We start from the raw sequence: 12,901 nt of genomic DNA, 5'->3' as shown, positions 1-12,901 counted from the left end.
GCCTACCTGCTTTCTTAACTGGGTAGGAAATGCAGATTCCTCCCTTGTATATAGAGGCCAGTTTATGAAGAGGCAGGGCCATAGGATTGCCCTGTAGCATTGAGGGGAAGAAAATGTACTGGAAGAGGGCTTCCTGGATGATAGCAAAGATTCCCAGCTTCAGAAATGAGCAAGGAGAAAACTGTCAGCAGGAGTATAAGCCCATGGCTTCTGTTGAGAGGGAGGGAAATTGTCTTGAAGGAGCAATAAGGGGTGTAGGGGCTGTGTTGATCTCCACTCTCACCAAGAGAAGATCCTACACAAGTTACATGGCACAGACTATGGTTGTTGGGTATATTGTGCCTTCATTCTAGCTAATCTACTTGTTCGTTCTAGAAGGCTGGTGCTCCAAAGAAAGAACTCCTATCCCAGGAGCCAGTTCTGTGTCTTAAAGTCTGATTGGCTCATTCTTCCTTACTCTCAGTTTGCCTCTCATCCAGGTCTCCCTCCTCCTGGTCTTGGCAGGGGTCTAAGACTCCTCCCTAATACCTACCTGCTAGAGTCCTTGTTCAAACATGAAGACACATCAAGAAAAACCAAGAGTACACAATTAAGTTATACTGGATATTTTAGTGTCAGACCATAAAAACAGAGTTAGAACCAGAGGGAAAAAAGTTACAGATATGGGTGGTGTTGGTGGCCAAAAATAAAAATTAAAAAATGTTATAGGAGTTGACCAAAAGGTTGAAAGAGAGTTAGCCAAGCAAAAAGATATATCTTTTTAAGAGAAGAAAGAACAGAAGGCAACAACATATGACCTGAAAATCATGTGCAACAAGGGGCAGCAGAAGTTGAACTTCTTTTTTTTGGTTATTAAAAAGTTACAAAGAACATTTATTATCTTCTATTACAGTGTTCTTTATGCTTAACAGTGGAACATGTTGCTAGTTTGTACATAGTTCAATACTGAGTATTGCAGACTCCAGAGAGCGATAACTAAGGGGATAAAAAGTAGATGGGTAAAATAATTTATGTAGCTACTCTACCCTCGAGGAGGTGGAGCATAAATCTTCACTCTTTAAGTGTGGGCTGCACATAGTGACTTCCAAAGAGTACAATATGAAGGAAGGGTCGAGTAAGTTTACAGTGGAGAAGCCTGGCAAACACATTACCTCAGCCAGATGACCAAGGTTATTGTTAATGGTGATAAAGCAGGTTGATAGTATGTACCCTTGATATAATGTGATGAGAATGCCACTTTACCTCTGTGGTCTTTCTCTCAAAAACCCTTAACCATAGTCAAATAATGAGAAAACACAACAAATTCCAGTAGAGAGTCATTCTACAAAATACCTGACCAATTGAGGCCAGCTCAAGGTCATCAAAAACAAGAAAAGCCTGAAAAACTGATACAACCAAAAGGACTCTAAGGAGACATGACAAGTGAATATAATGTGGGATACCAGATGGGATCCTGGAGCAGAAAAAGGACATTACATAAAAACTAAGGAAATCTGAACAAAATATATACTTTTGTTAATAGTAATGTATCAATCCTGATTCATTAATTGCAAGAAGTGTACCATCCCAATGTAAGATGACAATAATAGGGAAATCTGGGCAGGGGTGGTAAATGAGAATTCTCTGTGTAGTGTTTGAGATTTTTCCTTTTTTTTTTTTTGTTTTCTTGAAACAGAGTCTTGCTCTTTTGCCCTGGCTAGAGTGCCGTGGCATCAGCCTAGCTCACAGCAGCTCAAACTCCTGGGCTTAAGCGATCCTCCTGCCTCAGCCTCCTGAGTTGCTGGGACTACTGGCATGCACCCCCATGCCTAGCTAAGTTTTTCTATATATTTTTAGTTGTTCAGATAATTTCTTTCTATTTTTTTTTTTAGTAGAGACAGGGGTCTCGCTCTTGCTCAGGCTGGTCTTGAACTCCTGACCTCAAGCTTTGGCCTCCCAGAGTGCTAGGATTACAGGCATGAGCCACCGCGCCTGGCTGGGATTTTTCTGTAAATCTAAAACTTTTCTAAAATAAAAAGTTCACTTAAGAAGAGTAGATGGACAATTTCAACAGATTACTATTCATTTGGATGAGTCTTATTTCACAGGATTTGAAGTTTATCACACAGGATTTACAAGAATCAGTTACTTATAACTGGGAATCCAATAAAACACACTGGATTTCTAATGTACTTTGACTAACACTGGGATGATAAACTTGTAGGAGATCAGAGATAATGCCTAAATCTGTCTTCATTATCATCCTCTTAAGAAGGGAACAGTTAAAATTACACCATGAATCTAGACATGGTAACCGAAAATGGGTGAGTCCAATTCATGGAATCACATTTCATGGTATATGATATATAGGTAAAATTAACAGTGACTAAAAATGAAATTACTGACAAAGGTTGCTCCTGGACCATCTGAGATAGCCCAAGTACTGACTCGGCTCAAAGTAAAAAAAACTGTGAACTCTTGATCTCACCCAAAATAACCCCATGCCTGAAACTTGGGCTCTCCTACTTACCAGCCTACTCAAAACTACTACTGCGGGTAGTGTCCCACTGCTAAGAAATAGACAACCCTTAGGGCCTTTCAGGCCACCAAACAAGTAGCCAAGAAGCAGCCATGAAAGCCGCAAGAATGATCTCATTTGGAGCTCTCTGATCTGACTTACCACCCATCCCCACAGGAAAAGCAGATCTTGCACTGTTGCCTTTCGATTGGGCCCATTTTTATAAAGCAAGGATACTTCACAAGCCTAGATAAATTTGCACTGGGGCTCCCTCCACATCATCTCATACTTGAAGTTGAAAATGAAGATTCGCTGTTCTTTTAGAGTGAGACGGCCCAGAGGCTTCCCGTTGGCGCACCAGGGGGTCTTCCAGGTCTCGGTTTTATGTGTAGAACGCAGTTGTGTGTCAGAGTTTGGAAGAGATTGTGCACACAGCTTCACAGTTCATGAGAGGAAAGGCACAGAAAATTCCCACACGGGGCTCTGCTTCACGTAAGGAGGAAATTCTCACAAGCCTCTGCCTTGTGATGGCGTCACCTAGTCACCCGACCCCACCGCAATTCTTGCGACACATGGCGTTCTCTCCTCAATCTCTTCAGCCCCTGGCCTAAGTGCCCAGAACGCAACGCCGTGGATTCGTTTCCTTCCTCTCGTCTTCCCTTCCCTCAGAGACCTAAGCGGCCGAGAGCTCGGGAAAAGGCGCCACACTGCAGGCACCAAGAGCCTCTCCAAAAGTTGAACTTCTGAGATATAAATCTGAGAAGCTTCAAAAAGAAAAATTTTACTTCAAGAATGAAAGTACCACTCTGAATGAAACAGACAAAATTTCCAACCTGAAACTAGGGAAATTAAGTAGATCTCAAGAAGAAATGTGGCATGTATAAAAACTATAGTGTAGGAGATGGCTGTTAAAGAAACAGATTTCAGAATTAAAAATCAAAACCTCTTGCAGTTTTACTAAGAGCAAATAAATATTTTAAGAAAACCTTGTTGGCCGGGCGCGGTGGCTCACGCCTGTAATCCTAGCACTCTGGGAGGCCGAGGTGGGCGGATCGTTTGAGCTCAGGAGTTCGAGACCAGTCTGAGCAAGAGCGAGACCCCACCTCTACTAAAAATAGAAAGAAATTATATGGACAGCTAAAAATATATATAGAAAAAATTAGCCGGGCATGGTGGCGCATGCCTGTAGTCCCAGCTACTCGGGAGGCTGAGACAGGAGGATCGCTTGAGCTCAGGAGTTTGAGGTTGCTGTGAGCTAGGCTGATGCCACGGCACTCACTCTAGCCTGGGCAACAGAGTGAGACTCTGTCTCAAAAAAAAAAAAAAAAAAAAGAAAAAAAAGAAAAAAAGAAAACCTTGTTGTTCTTACATAGGGCACCAAAGATTTTTGTTTTGTTAGTGTATTTTTAATATAAAAATCTCAATCTTTAGAAAGATTTACAAATACTTCTCTTCTAATTATAGCCAACTTGATCACACACAAAATTTCTTTCATAAATCCTCTTTCATGAACCTTATCACAACTTACTCAGACTATTGACAACATGCTTGGACTTTCTGCTTTGTCCTATTCTTCCTCTTTCTTAAATAACCAGTAATTTTGCTTTAGGATAAAAATTTACCATAAAAGATTCTTTCTCATACAAAATTATTCTCTTTTCTTTTTAATCTTTCTTATCAAAAATATATTTTCATATCCATAATTCTCTTCACATATCTCTCTTACTCATACCTTTCTATCTTGTTTCTATTTCCTTCCTAAATCCATATTTGAAACACCCTTTAAATAACCTCCAAATTAGACAAAATTATTCTCTTTTCTTAAAACACATTTTTATGCCTTTTTAATAATTTTTTTCTTATTAAAAACACATCTTACCTATTTGGAGCATACTTTATATACAGAATTATATATATTAACTAAAATTTGAACTCTCAGTAACTTGAATTTTTAGAAAGCAATTTTGACTATCTGTCACATATGAGTATTTTAGAGATTAGAACAATTTTATAATTTTAGAAACATGTTTCCCCATAACATAATTTTTATGTATATTAATAGACCCAAATATATTTAGTCTTTCTATAAAATTTAAGAGGCCAAGAACAAACATATCTATGTTCAGTAATTTGTTTCAGGTTGTTAATCTTATTTTGAAATGACCTAGACATTTAGTGAGTATCTATTATTTAATTTAACATAACTTTAAGATTTCAAATTACATGAAAATTCTATTTATAGACATTTATTCCATTTACATTTTCCTAATTTGTTTATTAACAGTTTACCTAGATTACTTATGAAAACAGATATTAGACAAAGGTAGTCATCATTTCAAATTATTTACCTATTAACCATTTTTATAGCTTGTGAATGTCAGGTGTTCACCTCAGTAGGAACCTTAAAATTAAGTATATGGGTATTTTGCTGATAAGAGATATAGCTGTTTTTGTTAAATTAACAATATTAAATTGGTCTTACTTATCAAAAAATTACAAAAACAAAGATCATTCTGTTTTAGGCTGGTTTATAGTTTTGTAGCTTTTGTGTCAAACCCTGACACCTTAAAACATCTAGCAGAAACAAATATAATTATGTCTGACCAGTAAACTCAGGCAAAAATGTATACAAACAATTTTGAAAACACTTTTATTTTACCAATAATTTTAAAACTAGCTTATTTATTAAAGATATACTTAAGTCATGTGAACTAAAAAGCATTTTGGTTCATTACTTTATGGTTTATATTTTATATGTGCGCCCATTTCTCTAAATAGAATTCCTTAAGGGATTTTTAGTCAAGTATGCCAGATTTTACTATGTAGACACAACAAACAACATAGTACATGTACAATGCATATATACGCATATTTGAATATAAACACATATATACATACACAAATAAAGATTTTATAGCTTTCATTTTAGAATTTTAATCATGAGATAGAAATACAGACTCATTGGTTTATAAAGGACAGTTAGATCCAAATTATATTTCTGACAAAATTGTGATCTGTTTATGTGGCTCACCTTTATCTCATTTACATTTTCCTAATTTGTTTATTTATTAACAGTTTACCTAGATTACTTCTGAAAACTTATGTGATCCCCCTAGGTAATCTAATGAAGGCAATGGATTGAAATTTTGGGTGAAGCAGTTTCCATGGCAGTTTGATATAAAAACACAAAACAAAACCTTTTTCAACCATTTTATTTCCTTTTTTTCAATTTCAAGTGAGTTTAGGGTTAAATTTTTGATGTTTATCTTTTAGCTAGGAATGGCTGAATTATATAAGAAAAACAAAATCTCCAAGTAGCCTTGAACTAGTAACAAATTTATCTTTTGTTTGATGGTCTGGTTTGCTTGGTTAGCAAATGGAGGTAGGGAAGAACTTAGCAGGTTTTTCTTTCCTAGCTTTTTCTTTTTGGCTTTTGCATGGCAGAAAAAGCAACTTTTTATGCTGGACATTGATACCTTATATTATTGCTCTGAGCTCAAGATTTTGACCTGTTTGATCTTAGAGCCTAACTTTTATAAATGTTTCTCTAGTTTTTTTCTTTTAGATTAATTTTTCAATTAAGTATTCCATCCCTGTATGCAATTATTGGTTAGGCAAAGCTAAATTTATATTTCTAAAATATGTATAGGTTGTTGGTTACTATTGGAGGTGTTGTAATTTGTAAAGCCATTAATCTGAAAGCCTTTTAAAATTTTTTTTGTTTTAAATTTTATAATCTTGGCTGGAGTGCCATAGCAGTCAATGAGTTTTATCTCAGCACCAATAGAAAAGTCAGCAGATTCAAAGCGGACAGAAAAGCGTGGAGAGATAGACAAAGAGCTTAAAAGACTCCACGTGTTAATTCTATAGTTGCAGGTTTTCAAATAATGACTATTTAAGCTCTGAATTTTCTTTTTTTTTTTTTTTTTGAGACAGAGTCTCACTCTGTTGCCCAGGCTAGAGTGAGTGCCGTGGCGTCAGCCTAGCTCACAGCAACCTCAAACTCCTGAGCTCAAGCGATCCTCCTGTCTCAGCCTCCCGAGTAGCTGGGACTACAGGCATGCGCCACCATGCCCGGCTAATTTTTTCTATATATATATTTTTAGCTGTCCATATAATTTCTTTCTATTTTTAGTAGAGATGGGGTCTCACTCTTGCTCAGGCTGGTCTCGAACTCCTGAGCTCAAACGATCCGCCCACCTCGGCCTCCCAGAGTGCTAGGATTACAGGCCTGAGCCACCGCGCCCGGCCTGAATTTTCTTTGATATAATTTTGCCCATCAGTTTAGAAATGTGCACAAGAACAGGACATAATATGTAGCTAGCAGTAGTCCCAGAAAACCTGTTATGCCTTAATGTTTGAGATTCCCATTCCATTTCTTATTAATCTCTCAAGAGCAAAGAAAATTCTAGAAATCCTGTCCGGGAATATCAAGAGTTTAGATGTTTTAGATGGTTGTGACCAACCTAGTAGGTTTTAATTAGCTATTTGCACCTACCATGTAGAATGTTTATTTTTGCTCTTGGAAGATTTTCAGAAACAAGGGAAAAGAGTCAAACCACATCAAAAGAAACCAAGGTAAGAGTGTTCTCAGGCATGCCGCTCAAAAAAATACTACACTGGCTGCTCAGACCACACTGAAAGTAAATTTACTAGGAAAGATATGCCTTATAGGGGGGATGGGCAGGACATGGGCAATATATACAACCTGAACTTTTGTACCCCCATAATAAGCTGAAATAAAAAAATAAAAATTAAAAAAAAAAAGATATGCCTTATAGACAGAATGTAAAGTCTGTAGAGATCAGAATACTCAACCCAAAAAGACATGTCTTCATAGCAGAAGGGACTTACTAGAAAAGACAAAATGGCTTTTATGATCCCAGGTAGGATGTACGGTTCTTTATTAAGGTGACCTTATCCAAACCAGATCCCAAATAATATCAAAAAGCCTCTACCAGAAAGAGGGAGGCTAAGCCTAAGAGAAGACTCACCAGGGCAGAAAAGGCAAGATGGGAAACAAGAGGCTCAAAGGACTCAAGTGAGTGTTGCGCACTGGTTCTAAGAATTGCTGGTTCCAATAGTGATCCCTTTTAGGTCCTGTTTCTAACAACACATACGTCAACCTAAATAACAAACAGAGACAGGCTCTCTAAAAGCAAAAGATATTTATTTGGGAATAGAGCATTGCAATGGGAATACGCATGCCATAGTAAACTATGTGCATATTCAGGGAGGTAAAGGAAGACAAAGACGATTAAAGGGAAAATGAGGAGTATTACATAATTGTTTTGAAATAATTATCCTTAGCTACCAAGATCAATAACAAGCGTAACACCAGTCAGATGTTATCAGGCATATAAGCATGAGAACTCTCTCTTCATGACCTATTCTGGATTTACCAGTAAGCGTTTTTGTTTTATTTTGTTTTTTTAACATTAGTGACTCCATTTTGATTCTGATAACTTTCACAAGGTTAAAGCAATTAATATCACTAAAGTAATTAGAACAGTGGCTACCTGTGATATTGTGATATTGAATAAGATAAATATATGTATTAATATATATATTTGGTCTTCCTCCCTGTTTCCTGGTCCAGAGCTCCTAAATTGTTTTGTTACTGTACAAGAAAAGGTGAATAGGTCTTATGGGTCAACTCTTAGTGGTCTTTGCCTTGTGAAGTTTCTAAGGAAGAAAAGTATAAAGAGATTTTCATAGTCTTCACTCATTCCACTTTATTCATTTGTTACTTTTCTGGTCCTTGTAGGCCTAGGAATTTTAAAATATGAACATATTAATGTAAAACATAATAGCTATGCAGATGTATTAATAGTAAGATTGAAATGCTATGGTCAGTTGAATTATGGCAAGGGTCTTCCAGCTTTTTTTTTTTTTTTTTTTGTCATCCCTGACTCTTTCTCTTTCATTCTATATCTAATCAATAAATAGGCTGGGTGTGGTGGCTCACACCTATAATCTCAGCTACTTGAGAGACTGAGGTGGGAGGATTGCTTGAGGCCGGCAATTTGAGAGATCAGCCTGGGTAACATAGCAAGACTCCATCTCTAAAAAAGTAATACAAAATTAACCTGGTGTGGTGATGTGAGCCTGTAGTTCCACCTTCTTGGGAGGCTTAGGAGGGAGGATTGCTTGAGCGCAGGAGTTTAAGCCTGCAGTGAGCTATGCTTGTCACTGCACTCTAGCCTGGGGGATGGAGGAAGACTCCATCTCTCAAAAAAAATTAATTAATTTTTAAAAAGTAAACTAATCAATAAACAAGTCCTATAGAATCTACTTTTGATATAGATGCACAATCTGAATAATTATCACCATTTCCACTGTTACCAAAAAGCCACCAATATTTTTTAAAGTAAGGGTGGCCATAGTGTTATAACTCATTTTCTTCCTTCTGCTTTTTTGCATTCCTTTTTTTCCCCCACATAAGATCAAGGTCATATTTTTAAAACATAGATTGAAAAATGTTTTTCCCCCACTCTTCAGAGTTTTTCCAATAAAGGCCAAACACCATGGCTGGTGATGCTGTGCATAATCGGGTCCTTCCTTCCTCTTATGTCATCTTTTGGCAATGTCTCCCACCGTACTCCAGTATGTTGGCCTCATTTAAGTCTCTAGAATTCTCCAAGGTCCTTCTAAACTCAGGGCCTTTGCCCACACTGGGCATCTGCTGGGAATGCTTTTTCTTCTCCAATCTCCTCTGATTAATTTATACTAATCCTTCAGGTTTCACTTTAAATACTTCATCATAGAAGCCTTTATTGATAGGTTCCTCAGTTATGTGCACTCATATACATGACCCTAAACTTTTCTTTCTTAGTACACAATGGACAATTGTTTTATGTATGTCTATGGATTTATACTTTTTTTCTAATACATAGTTTGCACATTTTTTTCTTTTCTTTCTTTCTTTCTTTCTTTCCTTTTTTTTGGCTAGAGTGCAGTGGCATCATCATAGCTCACTCCAACCTCAACCTCCTGGGCTCAAGTGATCCTCCTTCCTCAGCCTCTCAAGTAGCTAGGACTACAGGTGCTTGCCATTGCACCCAGCTAATTTTTCTATTTTTGGTAGAGATGGGGTCTTGCTCTTTCTCAGGCTGGTCTTGAACTCCTGACCTCAAGCAATCCTTTTGTCTCGGCTTCCTAGAGTGCTTGGATTACTGATGCGAACAACTGTGCCCGACCTCATTTTTTCATGTACTTATTTCTGTGGAGTATGTCTGTGTTTGTGTTTTTCTACGAAATTTGTATCATGCTTCTCATTAAATTTTGCAAGCCACTTTGTTCGCTTAAATATCGATATGAACAACTTTGCTTTTTGAAATTAATTGCTTATCAGCTTAGCTCCAACTTTCTCTTTACCTTCTAAGTCTTTCAAGGCAAAGACATTTCTGTACACATCATTGCCATCTTTACCACAGAACCTCCAGAACAAACAGAATTAAGCATGAAAATTGTTTATATTATGGAAAGTAGGCATAGTGCTTTTTTTTTTTTTTTTTTTGCTGTGGTATCATATTGCTGAGATCATGAGTCTGAAAATGGCACCATAGTCAAAATCACTCTAGCATACCATGAATCATCTGAAGATCCAGAAATCTCCATAGGCACTACTCAGCCAGAATTTTTACAGAAAAGCTCTCAAAAGGTTTGGAAATGTGAGGAGACTGTCTCTTCCCCCCTGAATTTTTTTCTCCCCTCTTTCTTTCCTCTCAATATATAAACCAATATTACCCATAAGTTAAGTGCCTGAGTTCTGGATCCAGGCCGAATCAGTTGTGAATGCTAGCTCCCCCAGTTACTGGCTGTATGACCTTGGGTAAGTCAGTTCACCTCCTTGAATCTCAGTTTATTCATCTGTAAAATGGACAAATATAATCTTCATAGATTTATGAGACTTTGGTGAAATCATAAAGCTCCTAGTCCATTTACGGGTCAAGATATTCCATAAGAGGGGCTTGCATTGTTTCTTTTCATATCCCCCTCAACTCTCTCTCCAGTTTTTCTCTAATTCATATTTGGTCTGTGAGAGTTCTCTGGTCAAGAGGATTTGAGAATTTTTCCACAGGAGCCCAGGACACGGGCAGAGATGCTGCTGACAAAAGGGACCACACGGTGTGGCAGAGAAATATGAGAGACAGAAGATAGTGAATTGTATTCTGGCCTTAGACAGAACAAGAGGAGAGGAGCAAGGTAAGATGGAGGGGCCAAGGTACCAAAGGAGAGCAGACAGTGCCTGCCTGTGCTCTGGGTAGTCTTTACACAAAGAAAACAATACATAATTTTAAAAGTTAGAGCATAAAATAGAGAGAGAGAGAATAACATTGAATAGCCAGGGACAAAAGAATTATAGATAAAAATGCCCCCTATTATTTCTCATCATGTTCCAAACCCTGGCCCAGTGCCTGTAAATGCATGTTCTTATGGAACCCTTACTAATGTATGAGGTAGGTAAATTACCCCCACTTAGCTAATGAGATCATTGAAACTTAGAGAGCTGAAGTGAATTGAGATTAGCTTTGTCTACCTTGACATCACAGAAACAAATTTAGAAAAATTGAAGGAGTAAAAGATGAGAATCAGAAATGGTCAAAGAGAAAAAGGTAGTGGGAAGATTAAGAGGATGGTTAGGAGATAACAAATGCACAAACAGCATTAACCATAAAAGAAAAGATGAATAAATTCAGCAACATAAACGTCAAGAGACTGGTCTCAGCTTTAGACTAGCTTCCATTTTATTATATTTCAGGGGGAAGCTCTGGAGCACAAATTTGCAGCATTGATAGCAGTCTGACCCCTGCAGGAAGGGTGGATGGCAGCACATAGGCCAGAGGGGTGGGGAAACTGCAGCCTTCTGATTTCAAGATTCTTCTTTTTTAAACACCAAAGGAGGCAAGAAAAGCTTCATTTTTCTCTGCTGCACCTCTTTTAATAAAAAGATTTATTCTGCAAAATTTGGATTCAGTCAAAAGGCCACACTTAAGGACTGAGAAGGCCACATTTCATTTTAAGGCCACAGGTGCCCCACCCCTGGGATGGGCAGCTGTGAGTTATTAGCCAACACTTATAGCAGTTGGGAATTGGTCACTCACTCAGGTGAAAGGGATCTTGGAAGAGCAACATTATATACTATAAATGTCTGCTTGTAAAAAAGATTGTTAAAAGAGTAAAAAGTGAGACTTTTGCTTCTGAGAAGATGTAGATATGCTTTTTTCTATTCTTCCTGCTAAGTACAACTAAAAACCCTGAACGTTATATGCAAACAAACATAAGAAGATTATGAAAGGTAGAAGGAAAGCAGGCTAGCTAAGGACCCGGGGACCCAAAAAACTACACTATTGCAAATTTCTTGGATTTTCTTTTTGTTTTTTGCTTTATATATCCCTAACTGAACAGTAGAGAAGCCCGAAATGGCAGACTAGGGGTGACCTCCCGGCTCTCTGCTACCAGAGTAGGACGTGAAGAACGCGGACAGCTACAGGCGAGTGGATCGCTCTCCCACAGGATCAGCATCGTGAAATCTGCAGAAAAGCAGCACAGGATGAGCAGCGCTGGGGAAAAAAAAAGGTGAATCGGAGAATGGACCACAAAGTCTGGAGAGTGCGAGATATACAATAGGGAATAGAGCATGGGATGGCTGTGCCCGTTGGCTGGCCGGGGCAATGTGTCTGACCCACAGGAGGACGACTCTTCCTCCACCAGTGACCTCCACCAGTGACCTCCACATCCTTGCAGGCAGGGAAGTGCCTGAAGTCAGTGCGAAGTTGTAGCATGGGCTGACAGGCTGTGTGGTGTAGAGACAAGAGCGGTAGACATTTTCAATTCTCCAGTGCAGGGTCTGCTTTGGGCGGGGACGGACTGGTCCGAGTGGACACTTCCCGGTTCCGCAGGAGGGAGCTTGGATACAGGCTTCTCACTTCTGGAGGCCACCAGGACCAGAACAAGGGAAGTGAACACCGAAAAGGAGGCTCTGCCCTTGGAAACCGTGGAAGATTTGGTTGGCGCAGAGTGGAACAGAGTACAGATTCCTCCTACTGAACAGTCGTGAGTCAGTGTGTTAGGGAAGCAGTGGGCTCAGCAGGCGGCTCTTAGAGACAGCCTGCCAAACCCAGCACCTGCTACCTGCCCAGCAGTCTCCTCCAGCGCTGACTCTCTGTGGGTGGGCAGCTGCCATTTTCGGTGTCCACAGCCTAAAAATGCTGTGGTGTGTTGCCCAGGCAACGGACTCAGGCAACGCCCCTGCCCCTGCGTGGCAGACCAGGTCCCGCCCTTGGAGGAGGGGAGTAACAAGAGATGCTGCTTTCTCTCCCAACCCAGCCGCTGGCCTTTTCGCACTGGCAGGTCGAACCTCGCCTTTCAAGGGGTGGATAACGAATGACTGTGGATAAC

The sequence above is a fragment of the Eulemur rufifrons genome, chromosome 7, assembly GCF_041146395.1.
Source record: "Eulemur rufifrons isolate Redbay chromosome 7, OSU_ERuf_1, whole genome shotgun sequence".
NCBI classification, from domain to species: Eukaryota; Metazoa; Chordata; class Mammalia; order Primates; family Lemuridae; genus Eulemur; species Eulemur rufifrons.
This window is presented reverse-complemented; position numbering follows the sequence as displayed.